The following is a 13751-nucleotide window of genomic DNA, read 5'->3' as shown; positions in this document are numbered from 1 at the left end:
TCAGGGTTGTATATGTTGAAATATATGTACTTTGATTATAAATTTACCTTGAACTTTGAATGTCCTGATTAATGAATCGAGTGCCATTTCCTATCCTCACATTTCCATTGTTATTAATCAGAAAGTTCGAAGAACCTTGGAGTTGGCAAAATAGTATATTTTATCCAACTACGGTGTCTAAAAAGAAATCAAGTTGGCACATCTAAAGTGAAGTATTATTAATGATCAGAGCGGATAAATATACAAACTAAATATAATATACAGTTATTTGGAAAAATTTGCCTACCGGGGCAGACAAAATTCAAATTTGAAGGAAAATCAGGAATAAAGTAACAAATGAATTACACTATTAGTGCTAACCTTGCAAAGCACTAATTCATTACAGCATTTTTGGCTTGGAAATATATGTTCTGAAAAAATATAAAAACAAAAGTAAATAAATTTAAGGTTATCAACTCAACAATTCACCTTTTCAATAAATCAGTCATTCTTATTGAACAGAGACAACTTGAACATGTTCACTCAGCCAATGAAGCTCCATTGCAATATTGCTATATGGCTAATGACAATTCAGTAACATTTTGTTGTCTTTGCATATGTTCCACAGTTGATTCTTGTAACTTTAGATTGATTGCAAATGTCAACCAGGAGATCTTAGGCCACAGTCACATAGCTTTATGAAATAGAACAAACCAATGCAGAATGTACCATCGGGGAACTGCAGAAGGAATTGAGTCTGCAGCATCTGATATGTTGTTATAAAAACAAAATTTAAAATGTGACAAATGGTTTTGATAATTTATCAAAACAGTATACGGAACATCAAAATATGTAACCTTCCTTCCTAGAGAATCCCAAGTTCTGAGTAAATTTATTATCAAAGTGCATAGATGTCACCACATACTACCCTGAGATTCATTTTCTTGCAGGCATTCACAGTAGAACAAAGTAGATATAGGATGAGGTTTTCATTTTGTTGACCAAATAATTCTGAGGAATCCTGACAAGGTAGAACACCATGCTTATAAATTCAAGGAGCAGATTGTGGAGAAAGTGGAGGACAGATTATGCATGTGTGGAAGATCAAACATACCTCCGCATGCTTTCAGATTGATGGAGAAAGACAAGAGCATCTTTACTCACATGTGGGAACTAGAGGACAAAGGATCAATGACTAAGCTATTCACACTAGCTGAGGATGGTTCTTCAGTGGATTGCATGATATTTGCATTAACAGTGAAGTTGTTAATGCTGATAGTAGGCAGCCTGGGTACCCTGCCGGACTCAAAGTCATCTTCAAAGATAGCAGCTGCTCTAGTACAAATGGGATTTTTTCAATCTGCAAGATTTCAGCCTCCAAAGACTACTTGACATTCCTGCTTGGGGGTGTGAGGGGGGTAATATTGAAGGAGATCTTGTTAACCTATCATGCAGAAAATCCATGCACAATGAAGGGGTTTTCTAAAGAGCACCTGTGTGTAATCTGGGAGGGTTTACCGTCTTACAGCAGTGGTTTATTTCATATTTTTGCCCAACATTGTAATGTTAACACAAGGGAAATAACTTTAAGTGCAGAGCACCGTTGGTGCATGACATTGATTATTAATAGCTTCTCCAATGAGTTGGTGTACGCTCTGACAAACGTCCATTATCCAGCTCATGACCTAGGTGCATATCTAATTTCAGTGCTTATTAACTTTCAATGCATCCTGGATGGAAGTTGCCTACATTTGTATAAATAGTGTTCAGCAGAAGTTGCGTCTGGAGTTATGTAGCTGCATTGTTGGGGGTGGGGGGAGCAAGCTGTCACTAGTGGCATTACCCCGCTTGTGTCACAAGCAAATTGGATGGATTTGCAGATTGCGTGGAAGAGCTGCTATATCTCCATGTTTACTTGGAGGCTAATGGTACTGAAACAGTAGATATCAGTTGAAAGAAATCCAAGCACAGCAGTTTGCATACAAGGCATCATAAATGTTCAAGGAGGGATTGGAGCTGTTTTCTGAGAATTCCACAGACTCGAAGCATAGCTCCTTGGGGAAGAGAATTTTGCTTAACAATAACTCTTGCTACAGAAAAGGCTCTGAGGCAGACAAGAGAGTTAACCTTGAATCTCTTCAAAAGGGAAGGGTTATCAAGAATCTATCAACCACCCTCTTAAATGCACCCAGTGACCTGGCCTCCACAGCCACCCGTGGCAATGAATTCCACAGATTCACCACCCTCTGGCTAAAGAAATTCCTCTTCATTTGTTCCTACACGAGGACTCCCAAATCCCTATGCACCTCAGATTTTTGAATCTTCTCCCTGTTTAGAAAATAGTCTTTGCTTTTATTTCTTCTACCGAAGTGCATGACCCTACACTTCCCAACACTGTATTCCATCTGTCATCTCTTTGCCCATTTTCCTCATCTGTCTTAAGTCCTTCTGAAGCCTCTTTGCTTCCCTGAACACGTTCTGCTGCTCCTCCTTATCTTCGTCTCATCTGCAAACTTAGCCACAAAGATACCAATTTCATCTTCCAAATTGTTGATCTCCAACGTAAAAAGCAACCTCAACACAAACCCCTGTGGAAGACCACTAGTCACCTGCAGCCAATCCAAAAAGGTTCTCTTTATCAACATTCACAAAATGCTGGAGGAACTCAGCAGGCCAGGCAACATCTGGGACAGGAGTACAGTCAGTGTTTCGGGCCAAAATCCTTCTCTTTATTCCCTCTCTTTGCCTCCTGCCAATTAGCTAATGCTCTGTCCATGCTAGTATCTTTCATGTAATGCCCTGGGCTCTTATTTTGTGTAACACACGCAAAATGCTGGTGGAACACAGCAGGCCAGGCAGCATCTATAGGGAGACGCACTGTTGACGTTTTAGGCCAAGACCCTTCATCAGGACTAACCGAAAGGAAAGATAGTAAGAGATTTGAAAGTAGGAGAGGGAGGGGAAAATGTGAAATGATAGGAGAAGACCGGAGGGGGTGGGGTGAAGCTGAGAGCTGGAAAGGTGATTGGCAAAAGGGATACAGAACTGGAGAAGGGAAAGGATCATGGGACGGGAGGCCTCGGGAGAAAGAAAGGGGGAGGGGAGCACCAAAGGGAGATGGAGAACAGGCAGAGTGATGGGCAGAAAGAGAGGGGGGAAAAAGGAGGGGAACAAAACTAAATATGTCAGGGATGGGGTAAGAAGGGGAGGAGGGGCATTAACGGAAGTTAGAGAAGTCAATGTTCATGCCATCAGGTTGGAGGCTACCCAGCCAGTATATAAGGTGTTGTTCCTCCAACCCGAGTGTGGCTTCATCTTGACAGTAGAGGAGGCCATGGATAGACATATCAGAATGGGAATGGGACGTGGAATTAAAATGTGTGGCCACTGGGAGATCCTGCTTTCTTTGGCGGACAGAGCGTAGGTGTTCAGCGAAACAGTAGCAGCCTCAAATGCGGCACCTCGTCAAAGGCCTTCTCAAATCCAAGCATACAACATCCACCAATTCTCCTTTGTCTATCCTGCTTGTTATTTCTTCAAAGAATTTCAATAGATTTATCAGGCAAGATTCTCCCTTCAAGAAACCATGCTAACTAAGGCCTATTTTGTCACGTACCCTGAATCCATGTCCTTAACAATCAACTCCAACATCTCCCCAACCACGGAGTTCAGGCTAACTGGCCTATAATTTCCTTCCTTCTGCCTCTCTCCCTTCTTGAAGAGCAGAGTGACAGTTGCAATCTTCTAGCCCCCTGGAACAATGCCATAATCTAGTGATTCTTGAAAGATCATTACTAAAGCCTCCACAGTCTTTTCAGCTACCTCTTTTAGAACCCCAACTTCCTACCTTCAGACCTTTCAGTTTCCCTTGCACCATCTCTGTAGTAATGGCAACTGCACTCACTTCTGTCCCTTGACACTAGAACTTCAGGGACAATACTAGTGTCTTCCATCTTAAAGACTGATGCAAAATACTTATCCAGTTCATCCGCCATTTCCTTGTTCCCTGTTACTATTTCTCCAGCGTCATTTTTCAGTGGTCCAGCATCTACTCGTGCCTCTCTTTTGCTCTTTACATATCTGAAAAATTTTGGTATCATTTTTGGCTACCTGCCTTCATATTTCATCTTTTCCCTTGGTGTTTTTTCAGTTGTCTTCTGATGGTTTTTAAAAATTTTCCAATCCTTTGACTTTTGCGCTATTATATGCCCCCTCTTCTGCTTTTACGATGTATTTGACTTCCCTTGTCAGCCACAGTTGCCTAATCTGGCTTTTAGAATACTTCCTTCTCTTTGGGATATACCTATCTTGTGCCTTCAGTATTGCCCCCAGTAATTTCAGCCATTGCTGCTCTGTTGTCATCCCTGCTCGGGTCCCCTTCCAATCAACGTTGACCAGCTTCTCTCTCATGCCTCTGTAATTCCCTTTACAGTATTCCACTGTAATACTGATACTTCTGACTTTAGCTTTTCCTTCCTAAATTGCAGGGCAAATTCTGTAATATTATGATCACTGTTTCCTAAAGGTTCCTTTACCTTAACTCCCTAATCATATCTGGTTCATTACACAGCACCTAATCCTGAATTGCTGATCTCTAGTGGGCTCAACCATATGCTGCTCCAAAAAGCCATCTGAGAGGCATTCGACAAATTCTCTCTCTTGGGATCCAGCATCAACTTGATTTTCCTGATCTATCTACATATTGAAATCCCCCATGACAAACCTAACATAGCCTTTCTGACATGCTTTTTCTATGTCCTGCTGTAATTTGTAGATCACATCCTGGCTACTGTTTGAAGGCTTGTAAATAACTCCCATCAGCATCTTCTTACCCTTGCAGTTTCTTAACTCTACCCACAAGGAATCTACATCTTCTGATCCTATGATGTAACCTCTTTCTGAAGATCAGAGGTATACAAAATTATGAAGGGTATAGATAGGATAAATGCAGCTGAGGTTGGGTGATACTAGAAGAAGTCATGGGAGAAGGGTGAAAGATGAAATATTTAAGAGGAAACATATGGGGGAACTTCTTCACTCAAAGGGTGGTGAGAGTGTGAAACAAGCTGCCAGTGGAAGTGTGGAATTGGTTCAATTTCAACATTTAAAAGAAATTTGGATAGGAGAAGTATGGAGGGCTATGGTCTAGATGCAAGTCGATGGGACTAGGCATATTAATAGTTTTGTTCGGACTAGAATCCCAAAGTGCCTGTTTCTGTGCTGTAATGTTCTATGACTCTGATGTCTGACATGTGCGAGGAAACTGGAGCAGTACATCAGCATCAGTGACACCATTATCTGAGTGTCACTGATACACCCTGACTAAGAGAGGGGCCATTCAGGTCCATGCTGGCTTCCAGCTTGAACAATCTTATAAATCTCATTTTCCCTTATTTCTTCATCTTCCCAGCTATATCTTTCATTTTATTTCCAAATTTTAAATCTGTTATGATGTGTTAAGATGTTTATGTTTTGTTAATGTACATTGTATTTTGTGGGTATTCTCTGTATAGTTACTGTTTTAGAAATAATGCTTTAATACTTAATTTATTTTCAATGAAACCCTAATCATTTGCTCTTGGGTAGAAAAATAACGACCAGCAATTCATATTCATATGTATAATAACCCTTTTTATAGTTGATTCAGTTAGCATTGCTGTCCAGAAAAAGGAATCCCAAGTGCTAAGTAAATAGTTTAAACACGACTTATTAATTGAGATAAACATTTTAGTTTTATTTTTGTGAACAAAAGTATTATCAACTTGATCTCAAATATTTTATATAGGGAAAATGTGATTTGCATTTATATAATGCCTTTTGCGGCCTAAGGTTATACTAGCAATCTAAAGGTATAATAATTGATGCAACATGTACATGGTATTGGCAAGAAGAATAAATGTTGTTCAGGATCCTGAGGAATATGCTACTGCTCTTTTCAAAACTTTTTAAAAATGTTTATTTAAGTTTAATGTACAATTCATAAGGAGCATCCTCAGTAGTGGGTTCAGATTTTTCTAACTACTGGAGGATCTGCCTAGGTTTTCTCTTTCTGTGTTTTGAACTCAACTTTCCTATTCAAACTTACATATTCTGCCAGGGAGCTACAACGAATGTTGTAGCTTAATCAGCATAATTATGCATTTTTTAGTCTATTCTGATATGCTAGACTGCAACAGTGAAAGTTGAATGGTTTATATTATTCTAGATTTCCTGTAGTTACTATATTATAGCTTTTATTTCTTTCTACAAATGTTTGCCATGATGGTGTTTACTATCAGATAACAATGTCTTGTTACTTTAGTTTGTAACCAACTGAAAGTTGAACTAAGAATAATTATGCTTTTGTAATTCAAAAATATTACAACTGTATTACATAGTCCCATCTAAGGTTTTCTTCTTCTTAAACCCTATCACCCTGCTGGAAGATAGGTTGCCAACACCAACTCACCAGAGTGCTCTGTCCTGGGCCAGTCTGGTGGTGGTCCTGGATGATAGAAAGTTGATCAGCCCTGGGATTTCCACAGATTTCTGGCTTTCGCCACATAACTTCATACGTCTTCTAAGCAAAGATCCTTTCTCTCCCAGGGATGAGGACTATGGCTCTTCTGCTGGTGTTTCTGTAACACTGGGTTATTACGAGATGGGGTTGCTAGCCCCATACCCAACCCTACTTTCGCAGCCAGGATTGGGACTGTCCATGGCAGAGCTATCTGAGGTTTTAAGCAGTGATCTCCTGCGGTGATGGGCTCAATTAAACTTGTCAAAAAATACCGATTGTTCTATAGTTCTGGGGGCTTGTGGATCAAAAAAAAGTTCATCATCATTATATGCCATGTCATATGATGTAAATGATCATGGTCTCCTGACCGTGATTGTTCCTGGCAAATTTTTCTACAGAAATGGTTTGCCATTGCCTTCTGGGCAGTGTCTTTACAAAACGGGTGACCTCAACCATTACCAATACTCTTCAGTGATTGTCCACGTGGCATCAGTGGTTGCATAACCAGGACTTGGGATATGCACCAGCTGCTCATATAACCGTATAAGCCTACTCCCATGGCTTTACATGATCCTGTTCAAGGGGGTTGTCCAAGTGCTATGCTTTGCCCAGGTGTGACCTGCAGGCTAGCGGAGGGAAGGAGCACCTTACACCACCTTGGATCTCTACCCGCCACCCACTTTATCCTAGAATGGTTTGATGAATTTGGATGTCTGATCAAAAACTAAATTCTGACGAGGGAAAACAAAAATGTTCAAAATATTTGTCTAAAAGTTGCAGTCAGATTTAGTTGGAACAGAAAGTCATAACTGAGCAGGTCAGGGTCACTCATTCACTCAAATGTTTAGCCAATGTTTTATTTAATATTTCCTCTCAACTATCTGTTTTCACTAAATTGTATAGTTTAATGCATCCATTCACCAACCACTGCATAAATTAACCTGTACAACTTCCCTCTTGCAAACTTGAGTTTTGTTAACTGGTTTATAGAGTTTATCAAATCTGAATGTTCTATTAAGGTAGAATGTTACCTTTTTTTAAGTACACACAGACCACATTTCAATTGTCAAGCAAATTAAATCATCTCAAGAGCCAGAAGAGACTCCAGACGCTGAAATCAAAAAATGAAATCTCAAGTTGTGCAGTTTCTCCTTATTGATGCTATGCTTATGGATAAATACCAGTAGTATATGGCCTTTAAGTCTGCAAAGCCTTAACTTAGATATAAAGTATTTCAGGTCACCTGTGAGATCCAAAAAGACTTTCCTTTTACTACCAATATATTGCTGATTTCAGCGAGCTGGCTAATCCGTGACCAGTATTTTGTGCCATAGAAATCAATAACATTTATTGATGCAGCACATTATCATAAGAGAATTTCAAGGCTTAATAGCCAATATATTCTGTTTGGAAGTAGTTACTGTTATAATGCTGAACTACTACTTTGATTGGATGCCAGTAGAAAATTGTAATATTTAATATATCTATAGACATGGACTCTACGTGTAGAACCACTGGTTAATACTTTATTTAAGTTTGAGAAGATTAGGTAGGCCACTGAGGATTGTAGCAAGTTTCTACAGATGTCCCATGTATGGCATTCTGAGTGGTTGCATCACAGTCTCAGCCAGCTCTATCATGACCAATGCCTCCCCGCTATGGAGGATATCTTCAAAAGCACTCCCTCAAGGCAGCGGCATTCATTATTGAGGATCCTCAGAATGCAGGACATGCCATCTTATCGCTGCCATCAGAAAGGAAATACACGAACCTGAGGAGGGACACAACATTTTAAAAACTGCTTTCTTCCAGCTCCATCATCAGATTTCTGAATGGTCCATGAACCTCTGACCACTACCTCATATACTGTCAGTGATAATAAACCTGATTATGATTCTGGTCTTTAAAGCAGTATATTAAGAATTTTTCAGATACTTTGTTCTGGTGGTATTATTTGAGGAAGAGATGTTGACCACGTCACTAGAAGAACTGTTATTCAAATCATATTATACAATCTACAGTATTTTTCATCTATTTCTGTATTATGTTTCGGCAGTTTGGTGTTCTATCCAAAACAATGCATCTATGACATTGTACTGTATAGCTAATATGCTCAAGACATTACTGTGTTTTGAACCTCAAAATTCAGGAGGCGTTGACAGTGTAACCAGCTGAGCCAATCAAATCCTCTAGAGACATAGTTTATTTTTTAAGTCTTAGTTCCCTTATGTATCATTGTCTTGCATTTCTTCACAATAATTCCGTATCTCATAAATCAGCACACTGCCCAACTAATCCAGATCCTTTTACGTCTGAAATATAACCATATAACAATTACAGCATGGAAACAGGCCATCTCGGCCCTTCTAGTCCGTGCCGAACACTTACTCTCACCTAGTCCCACCGACCTGCACTCAGCCCATAACCCTTCATTCTTTTCCTGTCCATATACCTATCCCAATTTTTTTTTTAATGACTATATCGAACCTGCCTCTACCGTTTCTACTGGAAGCTCGAAATGCATTTCAAAATGTTGGAAAATATTCACATCAGCAATTAATCAAAGTTTATCTGATTGTATTTGACCTCATACAGTATTTAAAACACATAACTTTAATCCTGGATGTCAGAATCAGTAAGGTGTGTGAAATATGTTTGAGCAGAAGACAAGTCAATGTTTAATAAGTAAGAGGGTCATTGTAAACTGCTGAATTATTTTGCATCTCTGTTGTCCTACTTAAAATGTGCCTTATTCTGCCATATCATCATGTGCAAATTAATCAGAATTTGTATTTATATCTATTGTTTTATTTGTGCTTGTATTTCCCTTTGAGTTGTTCTGAATGTTGTGTAAATAAAACAGTCTAGCCAAATTTCAGTCTATGGGAAGAATTTGACATTGAGTCAGAGACCAAACTAAGCCTTTTGCCAACAATGCCCATACTGACATCAATTACCCGTTTAAACTACTTTTATTTCTGGAACTTGATCCATAGCCTTTTATGCTTTGTAATCTCAGGTACTCATCCAAGTACTTCTGAAAGGAGAATGTACCTGCCTTCACCACTCAATCAGGCAATCATTTTAAGTTTTCTTTTTATTTTCAAGTTTTCTAAAGATTTTCAGGATTGAAGATATTTTAATGGCTGATTTCTCTGGATGCTATGCCACTAAATATACAATTGGCAACATAATTAGCACAAGTTACATTAGTTTGGTTTACAAATGGAAATCATCCATTAGTTGACTTGTGTTTAATATTGCATGACACAGCTTTTCACTAGTTCATGCAAACATTAATGGTAATACCCTGAAGCGATCGTCTGCAATTTCATGGATTATACTATGTTTAACTGTTTTATAAATTTATGTACAGCTTTTAGATTAGATTAGACTGAGGACACTCAGTCCTCGTTTATTGTCATTTAGTAATGCATGCATTAAGAAATGATACAATGTTCCTCCAGTATGATATCACAAAAACACAAGACAGACCAAGACTAACTTACAAAAACCACATAATTATAACACATAGTTACAACAGTGCAAAGCAATGCCATAATTTGATAAGGGCAGACCATGGACATGGTAAACTCTTCCTGCCATGAACCTCCAGTGCCGCAAAGCTTCCCGATGCAGCCTCTGGAAGCATCCGACCACAACCAACTCTGAGTCCGTCCGAAAAACTTCGAGCCTCCGACACCGAGCACCATCTCTGCCGAGCGCTTCGACCTCGGTCCCGGCCGCCAAGCAACAGGCAAAGCTGAGGATTCGGGGCCTCCTCTCCGGAGATTTCTCAATTGCACAGTAGCAGCGGCAACAAAACAGGCATGTCAGAAGTTTCACCAGATGTTCCTCCATGCTTCTCACATCCGTCCCCATCAAATCAGGATTGTGCAAGGCCCCTACTTACAGATAACAGATATTCATTCCTGGAGTGGCCACACACGCTGCCGTCACGCCGTCATTTTCTCATCATTTATGCATTCATTGTTCAAGTTTCCTCTGATGTCTAAGGTCTAAGTCTGCATCTTAAATGACACTTATATAAGTGCACTCAAGACAGTATTTTGTAAGAAGAAGAACAGATGTAAAGTTTTATACTGATACTTTTCTTCTTTCTTTTACAATATTTTTATTGATTTCTTAGAGGAGGATGTGTATCATACGTCAATTACAATATATGTGAATCACACTTATAGTTTCATTACCCCATATTCATGTAAATTAAATTGAATCGTAATATTGAAAAGTAATAATTTTATTATTATACAAAAAAAATCTAAACCCACTACCAAAAAAAGCTGTTTGGTAAAGAAAGAAAAAGGGGGAAAAAGTCCTCATCATATAGTAAAACATTATTAGCCAACATCTGTACTTGATAACAGATCAAAGATTTTGAAAGTAATTCAAAAAAGGTCCCCACAATGTTAGAAAGTCTTGTCTTGATTCAGAAATTGAACAGTGAATCTTCTCTAAATTTGAGCATGACATATGCTTAGCCATTGAGCATGAGTAAGCGGAGCAACATCCTTCCACCTAAGCAACAGTGCCCTCCTAGCTATAAGAGAAATAAAAGCCAAAATGTGCAAATCAGGTGTCTCCAAGATATCTTTTCGTCCAACAATAATGAATAAGGTAGTCAAAGGGTTTGGTTTAAAATTTACTTTAAAAAGCACAGAAAAAGTTTGAAATACTTCCTTCCAGTATTTTTCAAGACTCAGGCATGTCCAGAACATATGAATTAATGAAGCCTCTCCATTGTTACATCTGTTACAATAGGGAGATATAGCTGAATAAAAACGAGACAGCTTATCTTTAGTTATGTGGGCCCCATGGAGCACTTTAAATTGTAGGAGGGAGTGACAGGCACACAACGATGAGGTATTAACCAGTTTAAAAATTTCATTCCAAGTTTCCTCAGAAATTTAAGTCTGTAAGTCTTGTTCCCACAGGTTTTTAATTTTGTGTAAGCAATCGTTTCTTATTCCCAACAACATACCATAAATATTAGATATTGATCCATTATGAAAAGGTTTCAAATTAAAAATTACATTCTTATCAGGACTTTTAGGAAATGTATGTACTTGAGACTGCAAAAAGTCTCTAATTTGTAAATATTGAAAAATGTGGGTTTTTGGTAAGCTATAATTAGTTGACAACTGCTCAAACAAAAAGAGACCTCCTCCAACAAATAAATCCTGAAAGCTTTTAATACCCAGTCTATCCCAATCTTTAAAAATTACATCAGTCATAGAAGGTTTAGAAAAAAAATGGGACTTGAAAGAGAAAATCTCGATAAACCAAAATATTTTCTAATTTGTACCCAAATCCTCAAATTATGCGTAACTAGAAAACTATCAGTTAGTTTACTTAAAAGTAAAGGAATTGAGGATTCGGGAAGAGAGATGATAGAAAATTTATTAACAGAGTTAGCTTCTAAAAAAACCAAACCGGGCAGTCCTCTCGGTTAATATAATATAACCAAAATAATTCCGTATATTGACTGCCCAGTAATAAAACCTAAAATTTGCTAAAGCTAAACCTCCATTCTTTTTAGCTTTTTGACGATGAACTTTTATTTAGTCGAGAGTGTTTATTTTTCCGTATATGTGAAGATATGATAGAATCAAGAGAATCAAAAATGGATTTAGGAATGAAAATGGGTAAGGCCTGAAAAAGGTATAAAAATTTAGGCAAAATATTCATTTTAATAGAATTACCGTAGATTCCGGATTATAAGCCGCTACTTTTTTCCCACGCTTTGAACAGCTTTGAACACTGCGGCCTTTACTACGGTGCGGCTAATGCATGGTTTTTTTTCATGCCGCCAAAAACATTTTGCCTCGTAACAGTAGACCAATAAAATTGATGAGTAGTTCACAGAGGTCCAATGAAATTGTACGATAAATCAAGCGCACTTTCACAATTAAATTATTGTAAATCAGTCATTTGTACTCACCCTCATCAACATGGAAAACACTCGAAGAAAAGCATTGTGCTGCCTTTATGACAGTTATTTAGTTTATAATATTTTCGCTTAGTAATTCATTTGTTAGTATTTTCTAGTTAAAGTTAGAAGTGTTTTAAGTATATTTGTTTTCTGTACTACATCCCGGGATGCTATGACGTCACATCCGGTTTCGCCGCGTCTTGTGGGAAAAATACCGGTTTGCGATAAACGGAAAGGAGGGGGCGAGCGCATTAGACCCGCGCGATGATGCAGCTTTTAAGTTAAAGGCGATCAATAACTTTTCCTGGTAGGCTGCAGTATATATTTTTTTACCAGTCGTTAGGAGATATTGGAATGTTGTTCGTGCACTGTTCAGTAAAAAAGTATACGCAACGTAATTTGTGTGTTACCGATACGTATGTATATTTAAAAGTAGCCGTGTTACAGGCACGGTTCGAAAAAAAGCATTTGCAATATGTATTTGTTTATGTTACCATACGGATTTAATTAAAAGTTAAAAAATCCTCACGTGTAATATCTTTCTGTGTAAATATCTCATATTACAACGTGGGACACCTGCGGCTTAAAATCCAGTGCGGCTTGTACAAGTACAAAATGGATTTTCTTTCTAAAATTAGAGCCTGCGGCTTTTAATCAGGTGCGCTCTGTAGTACGGAATCTACGGTAATTCAGCCAATCAACGATAATGAAAGGGGCGACAATTTTGATAGGGCCCTTTTTACATAATTCAGCAAGGTAAAAAATATTTCTTCAAATAAGTATATATAATTCTTAGTAATTGTTACACCCAAATAAGTAAATTGATATCTTACCATTTTAAAAGGAAGGTTAGTATTAATTGATACCAAATTATTCAAAGGAAAAAGTTCACTCTTACGAAAATTTAGTTTATATCCTGAAAACTGACTAAAACAGGAGAGTAAAGGAAGTACGAAAGGTAATGAAGTCTCAACATTAGAAATATAAAGCAAAAGGTCATCAGCATAAAGCGAAACTTTGTAAGTTATAACTCTCCTTAAAATACCAGTGATATCAGATTCCCAGAAAGCAATAGCTAAGGGTTCTAAAGCCAGATCAAAAAGCAAAGGGCTCAAGGGACAACCTTGTCTAGTTCCACGTTGAAGTTTAAATGGTTTGGAATTCTGAGAGTTAATAAGAACCCAAGTAGAGGGAGATAAATAAAGTAATTTAATCCATTGAATAAAATCGGGCTCAAAATTAAATTCTTCTAAGGTTTTAAATAAGTAATCCCATTCAACCCAATTGAAGGCTTTTTCAGCGTCTAAGGATATCACACGT

At 38.1% G+C, this 13751-nt stretch overlaps 1 protein-coding gene across 3 annotated transcripts in view; it reads left to right on the top strand.

Moving 5' to 3' along the window:
• Nucleotides 1-13751, top strand: part of LOC140735436 (meiosis regulator and mRNA stability factor 1) — an 80718-nt gene that overhangs the window by 5800 nt on the left and 61167 nt on the right. The gene's annotated exons all lie outside the window — the stretch shown is intronic.

This window comes from Hemitrygon akajei, chromosome 11 (genome assembly GCF_048418815.1).
Source record: "Hemitrygon akajei chromosome 11, sHemAka1.3, whole genome shotgun sequence".
Lineage (NCBI taxonomy): Eukaryota > Metazoa > Chordata > Chondrichthyes > Myliobatiformes > Dasyatidae > Hemitrygon > Hemitrygon akajei.
The sequence above is the reverse complement of the archived record's forward strand: the minus strand, read 5'-3'. Positions and strand labels throughout refer to the sequence as shown.